Here is a 23,009-nt window from a genome sequence, read left to right on the forward strand (position 1 = left end):
AAATTTGCTAAAGAAGCAAATCAAACAACTGCTGAAGAGGATTTTTCTGCTTCTAAGCAAGAGAAGACTACTTCCATGAGGCGTAACTGGAACAGAACTGCAAACAAGCCATTATCTAAAATGTGATTGTTTATTCTGCGCAATTGAAAGCCAAGGATGAGTATGCAGGATTTAGGATTCTTCTTCAATGGTAAATCCAGTTTTATTTTCTCCCTCACCATTCAGTATTCTTGCAAATGGTCAGGAGTATAAAACCTGTCTTTCTCTCTGCTTTTTTTGTGTGTCCTAGTTCTGTTCAAAAAAATGGCAACCATTTCTTTTGGCCTCTGTAAATTATATGCCCAGGTGAGGTGATGTGAATACAAACACAGGTTGATGAATACACGAGTATTACCGGTCTGGATGTGGGTGCAGGAGATGGCAAATGTACTACAGAAGAGCAGCTGCCAGAGGTAAGCATACAAAATGTGGCTCCCACACAAAAGAATGAGATTTTCAGAGAATCTGGTGGAAAGCCCGACAAGAACATTTTGTTGCTGCTAAAAGAATTTATTTCTGCTGAAACCTATAACTCCTGGGTTAATAAAGTGAACTTTGATGGGACTAGAGGGAAATATGGGCTTCCCAGGAAAGTTAGGACAAACTTAGATGCATTTCTAGAACACAGATTTATGGAAGTGATTGAAGCTGATAAGATCAAAACCCAAGTTAACACTTTCCTCTGCTTTCCTATCACACGCTAAATAGACCTCTGCCACAGTTGGCCTGCTACCAATAAAACTAATGATGCCTCTAAACAATAAATTTGACAGAATCATCAAGCTTACACAATTAGTATCCATGCATGTTGTTTTGCTTTGAATTTTGAGGGATTTTACAGAACCTGTTATTATGTTAGAGTTAACTGGCTATGGAAATAGCCAATGGCTTGTCAGGATTGACCGCTAAATCACAAGGCTCAAGGAAAAAAGACATACAGAATCTGAGTTAGTCTGATCAGGTTTGTACATTAGAGTGAGTACCTTGGTAAGAGTCTCCAAGCCAGTAACAATGAAGGATCTTGAAAAGATTGACTCTGCTACTAGTTCTAAAAAGTATGCGCATATCCACTATACATTTATACTATTAATAAGCTAAAACCGGTGCATTCTTTATTTTATTCCTTCTTGCTTATTAATGCACTATCTAAAGATATGCAAAAAATAAGCATGTGTCATGCTGATAGTCAATACACTGCAGGAAACTTGAGCACAATGAAAACCAAGAGTTTGGCAGAGCTGATAGGCATGTTGGAAAAGAACAATCTTTTCTGTTGGGAAGGGGAAGCTTTCTAGGTGCATCAAATAGCTCATCCTTTTCTGCAGGCACTGAAGGTCAGCTAAATGGCCTTTCTGTTGACACGTGTATAGAGCAGGCTGTTGAAAAAACCAAATACCTCCTAAGCAGGGATGTGGCAGATATAAATCAGGTCGTATGATAAGTCACATCTGCATTTTGGTCATGTGATCAGCATCTTTCCTTACATTCCTCAGGGAGGCCAATAACAGCTCTAAGGAAAAGAGCAGGGCATGAATGAATTGTTCTGATGAGACAGATTCAACCCGTGGGCTTGAGGTCAAGCTAGAAAAGATAGGTCTAGGGCTAACATGTTCTCTGTTTCTCATAAATTTAGAGCACAGGTTAGTTTATGAAATTTAGGCAGGAAGCCAGGTTTCCACTACCTCTCTTTTTCTAATTTTAATGTTGAAATACCCACCTCTAACTCTTTTTTTCTTTGATAAGCTCCACAGCTTTCCTGATTTTTTTTTTTTTTCTCCTTTATTTTACATAGGAAGTCTTCAAGTCCAGATCTAATTCATACCATTTCGTTTTACTATAGGCTTCTCCGGGCTTCTTTTTTAATGTCTTTTTTTTAATATCTTTTCTTGCTTAAGTCAATGCTACCTGCAGGTAGATTATTCAGATATTTGAAAGTTAGACTATGTTACACATGGCTCTAAAACTATAAAAGGTAAGTAAAATTGCTTCACTAGTTTGTTTTTTTATATGTATATTTGTGTGTGCATGTCCTCTCTGGTGGTACCAGATACATTAACTTTTCCAAAATATCCATTGGAAAATATATTTTTCATCTTTCTAGTTCATCCATTCAATATAAATCAAATATCAGAGACATAATTAGACAACAATCTTTTAAATGTTTCAAAATTAATTGACTAGGGTGCCTGAAAATGAACACTACACCTGAATACTACACATTGCTATATTTCCTGAGGACTTCTTTTCCAAGGCTCTTGGCAGAAATTGGAACAATTTGTGAAATTAATACAGTGTTTCAGATATTATGGAATTACTACATTTTAGATTACATCTAGTACTTAAATACCATTTTAGGATAACTTGCAAAGACTTTTGAAGGAAATATCTCCAGTTATCAATTCAATTCTCATTAAGGAAAGAATCTTAGTAGCTTTTCATGGGTAAAAATCTTTGTCTAACCAACATGCATTTTTAGTCTTGGAATTACTTTAGTCCACGAAAATATCTCATTTCCAAAATAAAGCATTGGAAATTTCTAGAATCAATTCAAGATTGCCTTTCTGTAATTCAAAATTTACTATGCACTCTTAGCAAAGAATTTAGAGTTATTTTTGTTTTGCAATATGTGTATTAAAACTGTCTATGGATTTATTAATAGTTTTGTATTCTTAGCTCTGAGCTAAAACAGGCCACGTAACTTTATTATACATGAGGACTGGTTTTCACAAAGACCTGTCTGCTTTATAAGTTTTACTGGGACAGGTTTTAAGAAATGATAAACCAGGGAGATATAATCTCTTACAATTAAATCACCACACTGACTTCTTTCTAAGATACTCACTATGAGCAGTACTGAAAAACATGCATGCTTCTATCCTGAAGAAAACTTGCCTGGCCCAAAAAAACTTAACTCAATTTTCAACAGTACCCTAATTAAAGGTTTCCTTCTCTGCTAACAACATGGCTACATAGCAAATTGAAAGAACCTTCAAATACAGAGAACTACACAATAACCAATTCCTATTATTAACAGGAAATCTTTAGGAATTAATACCTTTAAAATTATAAGCATGTAATTTTTTCGAAATACATATTTGGAAAAAAATTGATTTATGAAAACATGTCTCTATTATGTGTTTTACTGGTACTACTCATGTGTGTGACTGATGACACACCAGATACACAGAGCAAACCTCTGTCATCTTCTATGAATCCTCAGTTCTTAATTTCACAGAAATGGAAGAGGAGGATCTGAATTTCACAGGCTGATTAGGTTGTATTCACTCAGAGCACTTTTTAACAAACTTCACTGAAAATTTCATGGAATCACGCATATTGTGCCTTAAGTCAACAATATATATAATTCATTTTGTAAACTGCCTATATAAGTAAATGGCAACTGTAACTATCTGAATTTCAGGTCTGAGTTAAATCTCATATATTTAGAAGCACAATATGCGAGTGACACAGCAGGGTCTTGTTTATTGAGATACACAGTAGAACCTAAGGAACTGATATTACAGTGGAAAGTAATCTAAATTGCTTTCACAGAATTTCTACTACTTTCAAGTAATAAAAATGTTACACTCTACACTCTAAATAAAATCTTAGTTGCTATCGACAGTTAGTATGAGATTCAGTCAGAACTACCAAGCTGTGAAAATAAGGCCCAACTTCTGTTGTTTTTGTTGATACATTTGGCATCCAATCATGAAAAACAATGTCCATGTCACTAAAATGGCCTCCAGGCATTCAGTATATCTACATCGAGGTTAAACATCTATGTGAAGATGTGACAGCACACCTTATAAAAGATATTATTGAGTAATATAGACTTTCTGTAATAACCAAACAGTAAAGAATATAGCTTTTTAAAGGTCTCCCCATGGCTGATCTCATGACTCAAAGATGAGAGACTGTGCTGCAAGCTAAGTAATAAAATCTGGTGGATACTGTGGGCTAGCTTGTGACAAATCATATCAAAGTATTATTAAAGAAGGAACTTGAGACCCAAGACTATTATTGATTCTTGACAGAATTTCTTATAAATAAATGTTGCAATCTGATCCTGGACTCCCAAGGCCCTGGTAGAATTCTGAGTATTATAGGGCAGGTTGCAAAACAGTAACATTATATTAGTGAAAGTTGAAAGAAGCATATTCAGTGTCAAACAGGTAGCATGGTCTAAAAAGACTGGTAAGAAACTGTTTTTCACAGGCCTCATACACCTACAGCTGCGGATTACTGTTTAAAATGGCAAAACAATTTCTGAGCTTATAACAGGGCTGTGAACGTGTTAGTGGAATGAATCTGTGACCCTTTAGAGCACTAAGGACACACCTCCATTAGTGTCCATATTCCTGCACTGAAGAGGCTGATACAGTCAACTGAAATGACAGGGTGATAAATATAAAACCACTATCATCAATAAGACTGGAATGTAAAAGCACTTAGTTTCAGCCTAAGTAACTCACAGAAAGTTTGGTTTCAAGAACCAATGTATCATCCATCACTACTCTACCTTCTGTTGACAAAGTAATTGTAAGATATCTAGAATGGAGGTTCAATATGAACTGACATTTTTGAAAGGAGGAATTGTGTGCTGCACTTACTTATTAAATGTATTTTCCTCCACTAAAGATGTTTCTTTTTTTAGTTTATGTATGAATAACTTTAGTTAAAGTTCCCTTGACACACTGACTTTGCTTTGAATAGCACCTATGTTCATTAACATAAAACCTGAAAGAAAATAATTTTAATGCAGCTTTTTTAACACTTCAAAAGCCTTTAACAAATTGATCGAGCACAATTATGTATTCTAAAGGGAATTGTAAAGAGATCACACAAGGTTGAAAAGTTCTGGTTAATAAAAAGAAAAAAATCCTAAGTAAAAACAGGCACTCTGTGTGGAACTTTGACGCACAGTGGAAGAAACTAATAAAATTATATAAAAAAACCCCAACATCTCCCTATTTTAATACAGAGACACAATTATTGTCTGTATTATTTAGTACATACAAAATACCATGCTAGCTCGATAATGTAAAAACAAAGTGTAGAGGTCAAGATAGTCAGAAATTAGAGAGAAGCTAAATTACCAGTCCACTTACTTACTACTGAGACTGGTGAGTCAAGGCAAACCTGAACAACTACTTAGCAAGGAGATCACACCAATTTATAAATATGGCTGGCTGCCTTTGGGTAGGAATAGATCTCACAATCATGGGATTCTTCTCTCAGCTAATGGTATAGTATTACTGATATTATTTTAAAAGACTGTATGATAGCAGTGTTCTTTCAAAAACCTAGTAAACTAAAACAACAACCCATTGCAGTTGAATGGATCAGCTGATATTGAATAAGCCATTACCAAATGGGAAATAGATTCCCATCTGCAGAAAGTGGTGGGTTTTCCCTTATATTTATGGGCCTAAATTTATATCTGATTATTTTAAAGGAATATTTTAGATGGTGCTTTTGTCATTACAGCTTACTGAAATGCAGCCACATTGGTTAAATTCAGCATAAAGAAGCAGAATAAAACCATCAGTAGATGGAAAGTTGTGCTGGTTTTGGCTGGATAGATAGACTCTATGGCTTCAAGCTCTAAAGGGCCCCACTTTACTTGATATTGAACAGAGGCAAGCAACCTCAGATCTTCTTTGTTTGCATAACGTATTTTCCCAGAATGGCAGACGGTCTCTTTGGGAAGATGCTCTAAGACGACCTCCATTTGCATTCTCTTTCTGTCCACCCCCTTGTCAGCAACACAAAAAGCAAATATAAAATTGCACAGACTCAGAACTGGCTGGACAGGGAAACAAACTGTGAAGGGGGGGGGGGGGGGGCGGAAATAGGCTGCAATTAGATTTTGGCAACTGCAAGTTGCACGACTCTAAAACTTGTTCTCTCCAGTGAGCCTCTGTGTTCTATTGAGAAGACTTAGCAGACAGATCTAGCGTACATTGAGGGATTTGTAGTGGTAGGAGACAGAGCGATGCTTTTTGATCGGGGGTGGGGAATGTCCTTACTGACATCTCAGAGGATCGCAGAAGAGCTCAGTGAATTCACTGAGGACATCTGCTATTCTTAATAACCCTGAATGCACGGCAGCAGAAGCGGGCAGAAGTCAAAGAAGAAAAGTGGGCAGCACTGTAGGGAGTGAGAAACAGAGCACCCTGCCCGTGGCCCGGGCGGCTGGGCCTGGGCTATCTGCTGCCCAGCACTCCCTGCAGGCGGCACAGGAGAAGACCAGGCAGAAGGATGTGCCCAGCAAACATTATCATGCTGCTCCTGGAATGACATTAAGCAGCTGCTAGGAAAGTTACTGTTAGGAAGAGACTTGCATCGGTGGATATGTTGTTCCTAATACTGCTTTTTGGACAAATTCTCTATTCTACCCCACATTTTTTCTGTTGCACACATAAAACGAAGGTTTCTAAGTGGGGAAATGTCAATTTACCTTCAGACAACGTTTACTGAACCCAGGCTTTCGGTGTTGGGCTTGACCTAATGTCTCAGTTCTAAGAGAGCTGCTTTGACCTGCCTACTCTTTGTATCTGGTGACAATGCTGGGCATAAGGGATACATGACTGATGGTTTGCAACAAAATAGCTATTACTTGGTGAGAGATCACTATCATCATTTGAACAAGATTTGCATTTTGCTGCAGATAAGGGAGAGTCTGGGAGTAGGCAGATGATGGTGTCAACAGCAGGAGTGTGGGAACAAGACCAAGCACAGGGAGGGCAATCTTTATGGCAATCTCCTAAAGTTTGAAGGAGTAGGAATGTGGAACTTTCAACCCCGCAGACTAAGCACTCATCCTCCTCCCTTCCCAAAAACAATCTTTACAAAGGGCAGACGAAAGAGAAACTCCCAATCCATTTCTAATACCTCCTCCCCTATCCAGAGTATCAGATACAGTGAGATAGGACTACAGACTAAATGAAGAAATGCTGCTAAATTTATTTTTCATTATTTCAGAGCTGCTGACTCAACACTAAAAATGTCTTTACAATATTTTGCTTAGAAAAAAAATGAAGTTTCGTTGTATGAGGTTAATATAAAATAAGTAGGATTAGAAGTATTTCATACCTCAAAAATGTTAAAAGTCTATGAGGTTATATTGACTAAATAGGCACTAAAAGAGGAAAAAACCCCAACAATATTGGCAGCAACAAACCGATAGCACTGTGGGTCAAATTCTTTTACACATATGCACAGCACAGAAACTCATGCTCTTTCATAGTTCTGTTAGGATGTATAGGATGACTGAAGGAATAAAATACCGTTCAGTAAAATGAGGATGACAAAATCTGGCAGAGGATGGATGTTAGAAGTAAAGATAAGTTCCAGCAAAGTATGGACTGAGTACATGTTTTGTTTATACATCAAATGACCTTACAAGATGGAGGTTTATTCTGTTAGGTTCCAATGTGTTTTTCTGGATAGGCTGGAAGGGATGTTTATTTTTTTGAAACTCAGTGATCCCTGTTGAAGCGTCATTACAACAAAAACCCAAACCAAACCAAACCAAGATTAGTGCCAAACAATCTTCAGAGATGATAAAATGAGTATGATTGAAGTTGAGATTTGAAAAAACAAATCTGTGTGTCGATAAATATAGTGATCAGGACGAACGAGAGGTGTCAGACAGAAAAACCTGCTGCAATGTTTGTTGCTGCCAGCGCACAGAAAATAAAGCCTAGGAGAGCTTGTTGAAAAATTCTTAGGGAAATTTGCAGAGTACTACAGATCGATGTAGTTGTTGTCTTCAGGCGCGTATCATTTGGGTGGACAATGACCAACAACACAAGAATCCTGCACGGAACATTCCTACAGCAAGATAAGCTGCTTGTATCTATCTCCAGCGATGCAGGATCACAAATACTGCATCCTTCTCTACCATATATTATCCTTCCACGGTATCAGTTTAGTCAGTGATGAAGCCAGTTTAGGAGGTGCCTGGCCCTTCCCTAACATACTCCTCCTGCCTCTTCCTGCTCCTATATGCACACACCCTCATGTTTACACTGGCAGTTGTTTAGAAGGGAAGGGGATGATCTAGGACGGAGATACCAAAACGGTTTAGATTAAAATCCTCTCTCCCTCACTACCTTCTCCTCCCCAAGGCTTACAGCTTACTTACAGACAGAGGTATGCGCACACCCAAAATGGCAGAAAGCAGCAAATGGCACAGACAAGGAACTTCCCATGGAAACCTCACTCCTGAGGAAAACAATCTGCAGTTACAGTCTCATCTTGTGAGTATAGAACTTGGTATTGAATTAGGAAGCATCATCAGACTTTTAATCACTGTTTACTTTAATTAAGCACAAGGTACTAATGTATTCAGATACTAAATGCCAGTCTAAACAACGCAATGCCAAGTAATGGCATTTAGGCTACCTCTGGGAAAGTCTGCATCAGTATTAAAAAAGCATAGCTGCCTTTGTTATGCTTTCCTCATTCCTGTGGAAAGGGCTGCAGAAATGGTATAGACACAGCCAAGCTCACACTGAATTCCTTCTCTAGTTAGGGAATCTAAGTAAGAACAGTCAACACTTAAAAATTCAAAGCACAGATAAGCGGCTGTCATGTTGCCAACTTAAGGTGGGAAAAATTACTGGATTATGAAGAGTGAGGAAAAAAGTAAGATTTTACGACATTCATCAGGAGATGAATAGTCTCAGCAAGAAAAAGGGAAAAGGAAAGGACTGAAAATTGGACATTCTGCCACGAAGTGAGGAGGAAGAGCTGGATATCAAATTTATAGGTCCTTTGAGCTCTTGAATGAAGAATTTGGAGAAGGTAAAATGTCACCTTCATCAGTCTCAGCTGACTTGCTATTCTATTGCCAGATGGGACCATTATCGTCTGATTGAGTTATAATCATGTCAAAACTTTACTTGGATCCAGGAATGAGCTTTCAGAAAAACCCTGAGTCAAGGCAGAGCTTTCCTGCCTTTGAGATCTGTAGATCACATAACCTGAAACAGGATTTAAATGTCTGTCTTTGACTCTCTGAAACACACTTCTATGAACAATTGCTACTCTTGGTAACTCCAGTGTGCCTGATCTCTGTATTTTTCTTCTCTTTGTTTCTTTCTAATAGATAAGATGGTGATCTACAGTTAAAATAAGACTCCCTTGCAATTCCAGGAAAAGGGGGGATGAGGGGGAATTTTGGAATAACCTGAAATCAAATAAAAAGTAAAATGCTCAGCAAACCAAGAAGTTAAATGGTTGGTTCAGACCACATGCAAGTTTTAGATAGCATTTCAACACTAAAGGGGTACTTTGTTTTGTCTCAGGCAACTGATTTTCTTAAAATAGAAAGTTATTTCAAATAATAATGAAATCATTATATTTTGAAAATGTTGAAACATTGTTTTGAAAATATTTGAAATGCAATTAAATATTCTGACTTAAAATATTGAGCAGTTCTTGACAAACTACTCTAAAAAAAAAAAAAAAAAAAAAAAAAAAAGCCTGTAGAATTTGTTGTTATCATTAAATTAGAACTTTCCAATGGTGAATAAAAAGGTTGAGGGAGAAGGTGCTGAAGTATGCCTTCTGGGCTCATTCACTCATTTCTTCTTCGCAGTGTTTCAGGAGCTGAGGAGGCAGTCACAGAAACTGCATTTATTCCAAGAGAAAACTTTAAAATGACGATTCTGGTGGTAAATTCCAGCTGGACATAAGACATTATATTGCTGCTGGCATGTCTTTCTTTTTGAAGGAGCAGAAGTGATCAGATCACCCAATAAGAAATACTTCAGCTTTGATTTTTAAATTTTAGCAGAATAAGGATATTCTAACAGAATAGCTCAGAAACTGGCATTGGTTTCCACAACTGTGTACATCTATTGCTACCAGAATTTGTGCAGTTAGGTTTGCAGCATCAAGAAGCCATGAGTTATCTCTCTGTGTCACACATATATTCACTACAACTGGATAATTATTCCCTTTTTCCTTTTGTTAAGAATTAACAAGTGTGTTTTTGCAAGCCTTCCATCATTCTCATATACTTTTCCTAGAAGGGGTGCCTGGAGCTGATCATGAACTACTCAGCAAAGTATCCCAGTCCTGATTCCAGATGTATTTGGTATCAACAGCACTGTGTCATATTGTTGCAAAAGGGCCTGATAGAGCTTTCTATCCAAAAAGCACCTCCTGAGCATCTCACAGTTTGCCATTAATCTGAAAAATATTATCATTTATTTTGAATACAAGTATTTCTATATTTTCAAAGTGTATGCACTTACGTCTACAGTCTATAAATCACAGGCAGTGTAGAAAACTGAGCATATTCTCATTAATGGAAAGCTCAGCTACAAATAAGTTATCCCAGTGAAAACTCAATTTTATCTTCTAATGCCATATAATCGCAAAGAGTAAGGAAAGAATTCTCTTCAGATGGGATTTCCAAGATGAGATTTATAAATGGGTGCCTAACTCCCTTAGACATCACAGTCTACAACAACAGATACAGGCTTACAAGAGTGTGTTTCATTTACAGATAAAAGCAGAGGAGGCTGGATGTAGTTTTCATTTCCAGAAGATCTTTGTTGTGGTTACTCCACTGACTAGAAACTGTGATTCCCTGAAACATTTAGCCCTTGAGAAAGAGAAGCAGGAGACAAATCATGTGAGGAGTGGTAGGGAATAGCAAAAGATTGAACACTTCTTCGAGTTTGAACATGTTTTACTAAATTTTCATCTCTGTTTGGCCAGGTGGTAGTTGAAACACATTAAATGAAAAGCTATGTGGGAGTGTAATGCTATGCTGCAGTTGCACTTTGTGCATACACTTCTTATCTTTTTAGGAAGTTATTCCAGATGTTTCAGTAGAGGAAAATAAAACAATTATCTTGGTCATGTTTTAAGATAAGCTCTCAGCAGGTCTGGAAAATGTTTTAATCTGGCCTTCCAGCTCCCTCAGCAAATTCCCTATAACATTACTTTTCTAAAACTGTTTATGCCCCATTTTATCTCCTCTGCTATTTGATGTGTGTAGGAAATTCAGCAAACATGATAATAAAAAAGGAATAAAACTGCATCAATATTTAGTGGCAGACACTTTTTAGTGTTGTACTTCAGTAAAATGTGGCAGTAGACCATTGGTACCTTTGTACATAATTAAGGAAAAGCTTATGATTTTAATTTACCACTGTTTCCTGATATATCAATTACAAATTGAACTTTTACATAAAGAATATTTACTTTAAATTCTTACGGAAAAAGAAGATTTAATGATCATCCTCAATACAACATCAATATTTATCAGCCTGTAGGTAGGATTTTGCTTGGTAAGTCAGGAACAGAGGAAAACACTAAATCTGGAGAGATCCTTTAAAAGTAAGGGGAAATTACATCAGCACTTTTCTTTTCCTGTGGAAACCAACTGAATCCACAGAGCATGGGTGAATCCGAACAGATCAGTAGTGAATTTCCAGGACAACACATATCATCTGCTCCTTACAGGGAGCTGCTCAAGAAAAACATGTTCTTTAAAATGAAGGGAAGGGGAGGGAAGGGAAGGGAAGGGAGAGAAGGGAAGGGAAGGGAAGGGAAGGGAAGGGAAGGGAAGGGAAGGGAAGGGACGGGAAGGGAAGGGAAGGGAAGGGAAGGGAAGGGAAGGGACGGGACGGGAAGGGAAGGGAAGGGAAGGGAAGGGAAGGGAAGGGAAGGGAAGGGAAGGGAAGGGAAGGGAAGGGAAGGGAAGGGAAGGGAAGGGAAGGGAAGGGAAGGGAAGGGAAGGGGAGGGGAGGGGAGGGGAGGCAAGGTGAAGCAGAGTGAAAATGTTGTGTGTAGGATTCATTACTCATAGGTTTTGCCTGTAATTCTCAGACCTGCAGATCCCTTCGTTGATCACTTACTGAATACATGACTTCTCCCCCATACACTGCTTGCTACAGACACCCTGCCTCTTTCAGCAATGCTCAGTACACACAGCACTGGGACTCCATGTCCAATTTCTCCCTCTTTCCATTTTGATTTTGTTTATTCAGTTGGCCTGATAAACACACATTTCCAGTATTAAACAGCTGCTATGAGCTCAGTACTGCCCCATGATATATGATACCACAAATCTTGCTGAATTGTCCTTCTTTTCTCCAATCTAGGCCCTTTTCAGACATTTTTTCTAGCCATCCTGATTTCATTACAGCAAATGTCATATCTCCTTTAGCTTACAAATTTCCAGTCACAGAACTCAGGCAGCTACTTTAATGTAATGTTAAATTTTTAAAAATACTTTCACATTACACATCTGCTGGCTTTTTAAGAGTAATTTCAAAATACTGCTATGTCCTGACCAATGTTATTAGTGCTCTCCCCCCTTTCCTATGATCAAAATTAACATCTGTAGAAAGAATACACCCTCCCTTTTAAAGAATTACTTTTCATCTTGAATCATGCATAGAATATGCCTTCTAACTCTATCCAGTGTAAATAATGTGTAAAATAATCAAAGCATCATCATGACCTGACAGCAAAAGCCTTTTGATGAATAGGGTTTTATGTAAGATTATCATATGACATTTCCAAACTACATTATATTGGAGTCATATACTATTGCATTAAATTCTTCTATCATGTTGGATTTGTACATTTAGCAAGTTATCAGTGTTCTCCTTTGTGGTCAGATTTATAAAGCAATTGCAATCGAAAGCACCAGAAGTACAAAAGGAAAACAGAGCAGAGGAAGGATATTCTACTAATGAAGAATCGGATCTTATTCTTGTTATGCTATGTTATTTATTCCTCTGTTTAGCCCTTACAATGTTATTGGGTTTGTTGAGAGCACCAGATACCAATACAGTCCCTAAATATGTTACAGAGTATTAAATATGCTGAAAAAACAACCAGTATAACTACATAACAGCTAGGTTAGAAGAAATGCCTTCTCTCCCACACCCCAACATCACTACATCCCATTCATGGTAGTTAAATTCTCTTTATCCTACCGTTTCTCTGTAAGTTAGATAGTGACCTAAAAATGCACCATTTTCCCCAAAATTCAACAAATACCATGCATGATGCCTTCAGAGTGTGTATATTGCAGCAAACTGATAGTCCATTGGGTGACAGCCATGCTTTTGTTCCAACTGCAATCACATTCCTTAAAAAGTGTATAGTTTAGCAGAAAGTGGCTTCTGTGACAGGGTGAACATGAAGACTCATCTGGTCTTTGGCACACATAAAAAGCTCCATTGATTGGGTTCCTCTGTTCTCATCAAGGATGAAGCTGAACCATCACTACAGAGAATGATACTACAAGACCTAGGATAGGTTAGGGAGAAACAGTCCTTGTTCTTACCAGCTAATTGATTGTCCCAGCTTTAGGTATGATGTAAGACTCCATCTATCAAGCACAGTAAGCAATGTTAACCTACAGTTGCAAAAACAAAAAGGCTTATTTGTAACAGAGAAGTCTTCACAGAAGAGGCATAAAACACCATCAAACACTCACACAGCCTCAAAGGAGTGCTTTAAAGCACCTTGCATTAAAGGTGCTAGTAAGTTACGAAGACTAGCCCAAGAGTAAGGTAACAAAATGAGAAACAGAAATACAAAAGGAAACTGAGAGAAGGAAAAGAGGCCAAAAGATGGAACCATAGTACTGAAAGGAAGAAAATGCAAAACCCTGTGGACCTAATAAAACTGGGTAACAAAGACAAGAGAGGAGAGAAAAGAGAGTGTGTTAGAACAGTAGGAGAGGAAGCAAACCGAGGAAAAAACTTGCCTTAGCAAGTCCATTTCCCTTTCTGGACTCAGCTCTACCATCGTGTTTTGGACTGACTTTTACCCTAGCTCACAAAAAACCCCAATATTTTTTACCACTGGAACACACCAGGTTGTACCAAAGGCAGGTTTATAACAAACAGATTTCCCAGAGGAAGAAACCATCCCAGGACTTTATCATCTCCTTTGCATAAGTTACTCAGTTGAAACAGCAGAGTGGAGGAGGAGGAAGAATGGAGAAGGGGTGAGGAAGAGTGGAAGGGAGAGGAGTGACGACAAAGTCCAGGTAGTGATAGAGACTAATGCAGGGCTCAGTAGTGTCCCCAAGGTCCCTACCCAAAAGTCAGCAAGTGCCACTGCTGTGATTCAACCCACAGTTTTTACCATGAAGCAGAGGCGCAGTGATACAGTGTTTCTCAGCCAATGAACTCCTCATGCAAATGACCCTCTCAGAAATTTAAAATAGTTCAGAATGCTACCCTCCACTATGGTTCAAAATACATTGCTCTTCCACACAAAATGTCATGTAGATTCCTAATTAAAGAAACAGACTTGACCTTAGCTCTGAACTAATGCTGTCTACTCTCTGCGTACAGAAAAAGGACATTTAAAATAAAATAAAATAAATAAAAATCAATAGCCCTAAAATGGAACTATCTCCATTTACCTTTTCTCTAGCAAAGACTAAGTCTCTAGAGGTCCCTTTCAACCTCTCGCATTCTGTGAACAGACTCAGAGAATCACGGCCACTGATGCAGCTTAGTTGCTTATCACAGTCTAAGATCTAATGAAAATAGCCATGTGTTATAAAATAATATGGTTCAATTGATATCAGAAAGAAATACATTGCTTGAGAACTTAAAACACTTTAGCTGCTAAACCCCCCGTATATTCTAAATTATATCCACCATATCCAGTGCTAACTGACAATTTACTAAGTGCTAAATTCCATCTGAATTAATCCAGAATACTGAACTTGATTTTTCGGCATTCCATTCTAGCAATTATTTCCTGTAGCCAGGTTTTGGATGAGAAAAAGTGGTACTCGGCTTCTTGCTTTTGGCAATAAATATAACACATATAACATTATACATTGAAAACATAGCAAAAAGAAAGTCTCCTTTCTTTTTAGTTAACAAAAGTTAGTTGATGTAAGTATTTCAAATGAGTATAATCATGTCTCTGTTTGAAATACTTCAGTATCACAAGTGATAACAAAAATATTTGGATGAATACAGTAATAAAGAGGTTAAATCTGATTGTAATTAGATTTCAGTATGCATGGTCATGTGGCTAATAGTAAATTTTCCTTGATTAACTGATCCTGTTTGTTAAGAGCTCCTATTAACATTAGCACACTCTATGTCAGCTGTAGAGACACACCATGGACCAGTGCAAGATTAATGAAGGCAGGTACGCATGCTGATTAGAATGTGGCAGTTTAATAAACTCTTCTAACATTAAATTATTTAATGCATTCATGCTCATGTAGGCTATTCGATGGTCAGCTTGACCACCTATGTGTTAATATTGGGAATTGAAATGCAGAGGATGGAAGAAATATAGCAGTGGATGAGGTAATTAGCTCTCATGTCTGATAAATGGGGCAATACCTATGTGTATACATGTTTTAGCACATCACAAATGGTGCTTTCATTAACTGGAATCTCTTGCTGAAAATTTTCTGAACATTTAGTTTGATTTTGATCCCATAAACAATTCAGCTAACTACTATAGCCAGTGTCTGTTTAATATTTGAAGCAAATTTAAAGCGAGCTATAGTGATAAAACACATTGTTAAAATATAACACAAAAATTATCCGTGAAGCTTCAAAGTCATTTGGATGTTCTTCCAGTGTACTGCTTTGAAACAAAGATAATGATTAATAAACATTACCTGAAAAGTTGCATTGTCTAGGCTGATACTTGTTTTGTCTTGTGTATTCCTCTCTCCTGTGTCACCAGCAAGTGGTTGTTAACTTTGCTGGAAACTTGTTAAGTCTGAGGAAGATGTCAAGCCAAATAGTTCCTCTTCAAACGAGTACCAGCATCATCCAAGAGTGCACTTGAGTTATACACTGAGTTGTCTTACATCTTATTATGGGCAACACAAGTCCTGTGCCATATACTGTATCAATTCACATCAAAGGCAACATAAAACAAAGGCAATGTTTTGGTGTGTCACATAACTTGACACACTGCATTTTGTCTTCAGTGGCATCCAAAACACAACAGTGGGAGAGCTGAGGACTGGCCTGGTAGTCCTTCTGCCCAACCCTTTTTGCTGGCATTTGAATCTCTCTTCAAATCATTTAGCAAATCTAAAAAAATGGCAGGAATGGCTGATGGGCTTCAATTCAACACTATGTCCAGCTTCAAAATCTTTAACAAAATATAACCTTGCTAAAGCACTTTGGTGAATGAGCACTTTACTTATTGACTGTGGTCTCTGTCCATTCATTTACAGTAAGCCACTCATTTCAAATAGCTTTTGTAACATTTTAAAGATTAAAATTATATAAAATGAATAGCTTTAGTACTGATCAGCCATGTAAGTGCATATTACTAGAATTTAATTAGCCAAGCTATTACGTCATTGCGAATAGTACAATGTGACAATATTGATGAAAACACTCCATCACTCCAGGCCTAGGAATCTTACCTAAACATAGGTCTATTAGACAGGATTGGGGTGGGGACTCTGCTTTTCCTTGTAAAGTTTGGGTGCTATCACCACAAAAGATTTAAAAGAAAAATAAAATCAGGTGTATTGAAGGTGTATGTGGGACAGAAAGACATCCATAAAATGTAGGCAGCATTTAAAGGCAAAAAAGTAGAACGTTGTCAGGAAACAAGGGATGCCTGGTGTTGGCCTGCTCATGCTCACTTAAGACATCTGAAAGATTCATAGCACAGCTCAGAAAAAGAAGATGACAAAGATGAGGCCGGAAAAGAATCTGATCTAAAAGCATGGTTTGCTGGATCTTGCTTGAAAGCATGATGGAGGCATGCAAACAATGAGATGAAAGTAAGCTGCAGTCTGTGTAAGCTAAGAGAAGCCCAGAGAGTTCTCCTGGCAGTGCTGCTACCTGGGGTTTGGTGATGTGGACAGGGGAACTGTTTCTGGCTGGCTGATGCCTCCTTCTAGGTGCAAGCACAAGAGGATTTTATCATCAAACAAGATTACATCACAGAATTACCTATCTCAATTTCTTCCCTAATTGGAGCTATCAGAAGTTTCTATCTGCCCTCTTGGATCAAAGAGAGTGATATAGTTTTTCATCTGCAATTGCTCCTTAAAATTATAAGAAAAATCAGAAAAAATACAGAATCGTTTAAATTGGAAAATGTTAAGAGTTGGAAAAATATGTCCCACCCTTCATTGTAAAGGAAACAGACCTCATCAATTTTGTTCCTCCCCCTTGCAATACAATATTTAATTTAAAAATCTGACTTGGATCTCAAGTGGTCATATTGGATTTCATCTGGTTTCACTGCATTTCCCATGCTGTCCCTCTGGGCAGCATCTGCTCCTTAAGACTAGCGCTCTGCTGCATGCCAAATTCTACTCACATCATGGTTAGAAAAGACTGCTAATCATCAGGCAGAGGCAAGAAGGCCGGCAGTGAGAGAACAGCATACAGATCCATTCAAAATCAGATAGGAAATAAATGCTTTGGAGGGACAGAATCAAGGAGAAAAACCCCAATAAAAGTAAAGGAAAGCAGAACTGGGAAGAGGCAAAGATAATGTGAGAGCATATTAGAAAAAGAAGATGGAGGCAAAGTCATAAAAAAAGGATGCACATGCTTGCAGCTTGATTTAATCCCTAACTGTAGCTCCTGAGCAGTTGTTGGAATAAATGATTGTACAACATGGCAACGAGGAATTCCCAGGCAGTGGAAGATGCCATGTCAATTAAAGGGAACCTTCCCAAAAAATTCTTTCAAAGAGGCTACCTGAACAGTAAGCAAGATCTGTGGGTGCAGGCAGATCATGGACCCCCACAACTGTGAGGCCATGTGCCACATGATGTAAGGAAGAGCATCCTGAAGTTTGATCACTTGTCCTGCTTTGACAGATCTGAAGATAAGGAGAGACGATTTAATATATGGCAGGATTAACAGGAGGCATTGTCAGATGAACTGCCTACATCTTCCTAAGCGGCTTCCTTTAGCTTGTAAAGGCTTTGACAGTTTGCATTCTCAGATGCAGATTTCTATAACAGAACTGAAAGGTGTGTAGCATTGTACTCTCTGACAAGCCTAGGATCCTGAATATCATAAAGACACAAGAACTGCATTGCATTAGGTAATTTTCTGAAGTTGCGTACTTATTCCTGTGCTTGTCTAATCCTCTCTTCTCTCTCTCCTGTAATCTCTCCAAGTCCCCCTCCAATGCCCTTCCAATTACAGTTCCATGCTGCCCATCATGTCGTCGGGTGGAAGATACTAGGTTTGGATTAGCACTAAATTCCCTTAAGTCTTTCAAAGTCTCCACCTGGGTATGAATTAAGCCTGAAACTTTAATTATATCTGCCCAGCTGATACAAGTTGTTCTTTCCAGCTAGATACTTGCATTTCAGGAGACCAGACCAGCTACTAGTTTATATCTTCTGAGTTTGGGCTAGCAACAAATTTGAAAGAAAAGCTCGCTGAACAAATTGGCTAATGCAGTATGGTATTTTTAGTTTTGAACTGTGGTGGGTTTCTTAAGCAGATAACATATTTTTCACAAGTAGCTGCTGCACAAACAGCTCTCAACATGAATGATGCTGGAGTCCGCTTACTTTAAATGACCAGTGAAATCAAACAGATCGTGTTTTCAGCGAAGTTGCCAAAATTCTTGCATCTACAAATATACAGATTAGCCCTGCTGAGAAGGACCTAGGGGCAGTTGAGTGAGTTAAAGCCTTGCCTTGCTCCAGGTGCACAGCTACGGCCACTCTGCATGTACTGCTGAGGAACACAACCCATTGAGTGTTGTGCTCCCATTCCCAGCATTTCCTCAGCTGTGCTGTGCTCTGCTTGCATTATTTCTATGCGCTGCTTTGACTCAGCATAGACTTTGGAGGGGCAAGACTCTCTTTTACTGTTTCAGGAATCAAATCTCCTTGATTTTCTGTCCTAGTATCTAAAATAGTAGAGTTTTTAATTATGTGTCAGGAAGACTTTATAGCCTGTTCCAACTTCATTATCAGTCTAAATAGCATATTTTTAATAAACAATACAACAGCACAAATCAGTAAAGTCACATACAAACATAAAAATGTAACTGCATTGCAGTGTCTTAACACAACTAAACTCGTGAAATACAGTCCAATACCTTTATTCTCTAATTTCCTTTAAAACCCACACAGGGACACCAGGATATAAATGAAATTTTTGTTTGTTTTGTTTAATGCTGCCTCTCATGTCTATTTAAGTGCAACTACCTGGATCAGATGGATAGATAATTTGCCTCCTAATAGCTCATGCCCTTGCTTTATTAATCTGTTTACCTTTAAGCTCAGGTTTTCCAGGTCGAGACCCTGAGGGGAGCCACTTAAAAAGCATACTCTTTGTTGGCGTACAAATAACTGTGATGTGCCAGTCAACTTCCCCCATTTATTCTGGGAGAATGTAAGCTTTGGTTAGGAAACACCAGCTGTGCCCTACCTGAAAAGTACTCTCACCCATTCAACCCACAGCTGTCATCAGCAAAGGATGGTTCATGGGGACATATCTGCTCCAGGGACAGAGGATGATGCCTAGATTCAACTTGCTTCTCCAGACTATGTAGCCACAAAGCTTGTGCCCATAGAAGCATTTTTTGATGCAAAGAAAATACGTAAGGTCCCGCTACAGACTAAGAGCAGTTAGGAAAAAAAAGACAACCATTTTATCTCATTCCTTCCTTTCTTTGGGATGCTGGGTGCACAGCTAATACAGACCAGACTTACCATGACAAAACTAAAAAAAAATAATTGCTGCTTAAAAGTAGTTTTTCTACCAGAAGATTTTGAGAAGTACAATAAATAGCCCCTAGTAAGCACTTTGTAAAGAGCACCTAGTGCACTTTATATATTTAGACTTATACAAATAACCAGCACAATGTGGAGGGATTAGGCCAGACAGCTACCGTTAGCAGTAATGGCTGTTCCACCCCTGAATTCCTGGGTGTGACACTGAAAATTAACTCCGAGAATCAAATTTAACTGATTCTTTTTTTCCTTTTGATTTCAATTTTTTCAAAGGCTGCTTCAGATTTTTTTTTAAGCTGTTTCAATACCCAGAAGTGCTGAAAGGACTCCTCATGGAGTTAGTTTCAATTGGTAACTTGACTTTGAAGAATATACATATATATATATATATATAAAAACTTATACTATTATATAAAAAACCCCACTAGATTAAAGGAGCACTGGTGTTGCAAAGTCAAGCAAAGTTAAGGAATGTAAGAAGTAAGGTGGCTCACTGTGGCAGCAATTAAGGTAGCACTAACACTCATACAATCTTAATTCATCCCCCCTAAATTCACAATTTACAGTATGGTTTTAAATTGTATGATTACATTATTAATTTTTCCCACATGAAATACTCACTGCAGTCAGTGTCCTAGGTAGATGGTACTCCACAAAGGAGCAGGGCAGGTATTCAATACTTTTGTTATCCTCACTGTTCAGAGAGCAGTCCCCCGTCTTCCTCAGTGCACACTCTCTTCAAACTGTCTTTTACAGAACAAAGAATTTTCATTTACTTGTGGGATAGTCTATTACCCTCCATGGTATAGTATCTGAATATTTCTCAAACATTAATGAATTTATTTTCAGAACATCCCTTTGGTTCATTTAATTGTAAACCATTTTACAAGTGGGAAGCTGAGGCACAGAGCTAATAAGGTTAAAAATATCTGCTCATCTCGGGTTCTTCTGAGATGCCTAACACTGTTTCTCCTTACTATTAAGCGTTATGCAACACTGTATTTGTTCAAGTGTACTTCCTATTGACCTATTGTAGTTATGAAGCACTTCACTAAATCAGAGCATACCTCTGTGGGGTAATGAAAACACACTTCTGGGTCAGCTGACGCAAGTGTAATGCTGTTGCCATTGGCAGCAGTAAGGGTTGGGTTTAAATTTATGGGAATTGCAACAAAAACTCAAACCATCATAATGAACCGAGAGATAATTACACTAAGTTTTCTGGTGCTAAAACCAGAAACCTAATTTCCCTGCTTGCAAAGCATCAGTTTAACAACCCATATTTTCATTAAAGGTAGAACAGAGACCTATGCCCATGTAGATAAGCAAGGAATGGCTCATTTATAAAACCCTAACTTTACACATTACACTCTCTCCCTCCAGGAGTCTGTGTGGGGCCAGCAGGCTCCTTTCCCCTCCAGCTCATGGTTTGCAATGACCCACTCTTGGTGGGTAGCAAGGCCCAGTTCAGGCTGGATCACGCCAGGGGTGTGGATTGTCCCTGCCAGCTGCCCCGACTGCCTGGCTCCTGCTTGCACCAAGCCTCTCACCCCAGCTATGGCCCGCACTGCTCCTCACCTCGCTGACGGCGCTTTAGCTAACTCCAACATTTTTACCAACAGCCCCTGCTACTCCATCTATGGGAATACTGCACAGAGTACTGATAACTAAACATACTTTCTTAGAGTGCCTTTCATATGAGCACTCCAGGGCCGGGAGCTGTTGCTGTAGATGAGGGTGACCATTGCCTCCCCTCCTTGCCCACATGGGCATATACAGACAGTTACCAGGCCCAGGCTCCAGTACACTGGCTCAGGAACGGTCCTCCAGTTCCCAGGATCTGTTGTCCTTTAAGGACACAAGTCTCTGTTAGTAGAAATGACATTTGAACATAATAAAACACCACGTGCAAAACCCGGCATGTCTCAGGCTGGAAACAGCCTGTGGCAGAGCTGTCTCCCCTTTGCTCTTCCTCCCACCTTCCCCGGCCTCGGGGTTCTCAGGCCGAAGAGGAATGTGGGGGTTTCGCTTTTACTGTAGACCTCAGTTGCTCTGCTTTTTAAAAAGATTTTTCCAGCTTAACAGACATAAGAGAAGAATCCAGTTCTCCAGGACAACATTCAATTGCCAGCCTCCTTAACTGATCTGCTTTTTTCTCTCCCTGTCTGGTGGGTCTTTCTTGTATTTATTGTTCTCACCCTAGCCCCATCTTTCCACCCTTTTCCTATCATTTTCTCCTAGCTTCCAAAACCAACTTACCAACTTACGTTTTCTATCCTCTTCATATTGAAATGGAGTCCCAGGATACAGAAGGGCACTGAGATAACACGAAAATTTATTCTCACTCTCAGTTTTGGTGTTCAAGCAACTAAGTGCCCACCTTTGGGTGCTGGCAGCATCGCTGCAGGACAAGCCTGGTTTGCTTCAGCAGCTCTGGGGAAGGAAGGGATATTGGTGCTCTCTAGGGATGCGATCTCCACACTCAGTGATGCAACCCAGGAGGGACAGATTAAATCTTGCCCCAGAAAAAAAAAAAAAAAGAAGTAAAAAAAAGAAGACTTTAGCTACTGAACTCTAACAACTCTCTCTGAAGAAAAGGAGAAAACACTGACTGGATTTTTTTACAGTAGCTGATGACTTAGCCAAACTTTCATGCTTCCTTCATGCCGACAGTGAAAGGCACACCCTGCTTATCACTGCTGCCAAATGGCAAGTCCTTGCTCCTTCCACAGGAGCACTGGAGCTTCTCAGTAAGACAATAACTTAAAGTAATGAACACAGACAAAGCAACGTGTTTCCCCTCATTTTATTCACTGAAATAGCAGAACACTTTCAGCAAAATTCTGAAACAAAATGGAATTTTCCCATCTAATTATTTCAATTAGCAACGGAAAAGGGTCTTATAACAGGTACTTGCTCTCTAGGTTGTAGAAAATACAGCAAGAGTGCCAACTGATGTGTCTCTTGCAAACAGATGGATGGCCCAACAAAGATATATATTTTTACACCTTTATGAGTCATCTGGCTAGAGAAGAAACATTTAAACTTGAATTTTGTCTCCTATTACAAGCATTCACTTGTCATCAGTCCACTAAGGGGGATGATGCTGTGGGAGAACACCTGTCTACACCAATTTCTTATCCTCTTCAATCCATAATTATATATTTCTGGGAAAAAGGTGCTAAACTCTGTACCATAGGCACCTCCAAGTAATTATTTCACTCTAAAATTACATTAAAAGTATTCTGCAGAGGGT

General features: G+C 38.7%; 1 long non-coding RNA gene across 1 annotated transcript; it reads right to left on the bottom strand.

Annotated features, from left to right (window-relative positions):
• Window positions 1-1,812: 1,812 nt before the first annotated feature.
• LOC142602759 (uncharacterized) lies at window positions 1,813-22,287 on the bottom strand. The gene is made up of 3 exons (XR_012836536.1): window positions 22,013-22,287; window positions 20,375-20,496; window positions 1,813-1,944 (listed from the first exon to the last, which is right to left on the bottom strand). It is a non-coding gene; the product is annotated as an uncharacterized LOC142602759 (long non-coding RNA).
• Between the last annotated feature and the right edge of the window lie 722 nt (window positions 22,288-23,009).

The sequence above is a fragment of the Balearica regulorum genome, chromosome 8 (genome assembly GCF_011004875.1).
Source record: "Balearica regulorum gibbericeps isolate bBalReg1 chromosome 8, bBalReg1.pri, whole genome shotgun sequence".
Taxonomy (NCBI): Eukaryota; Metazoa; Chordata; class Aves; order Gruiformes; family Gruidae; genus Balearica; species Balearica regulorum.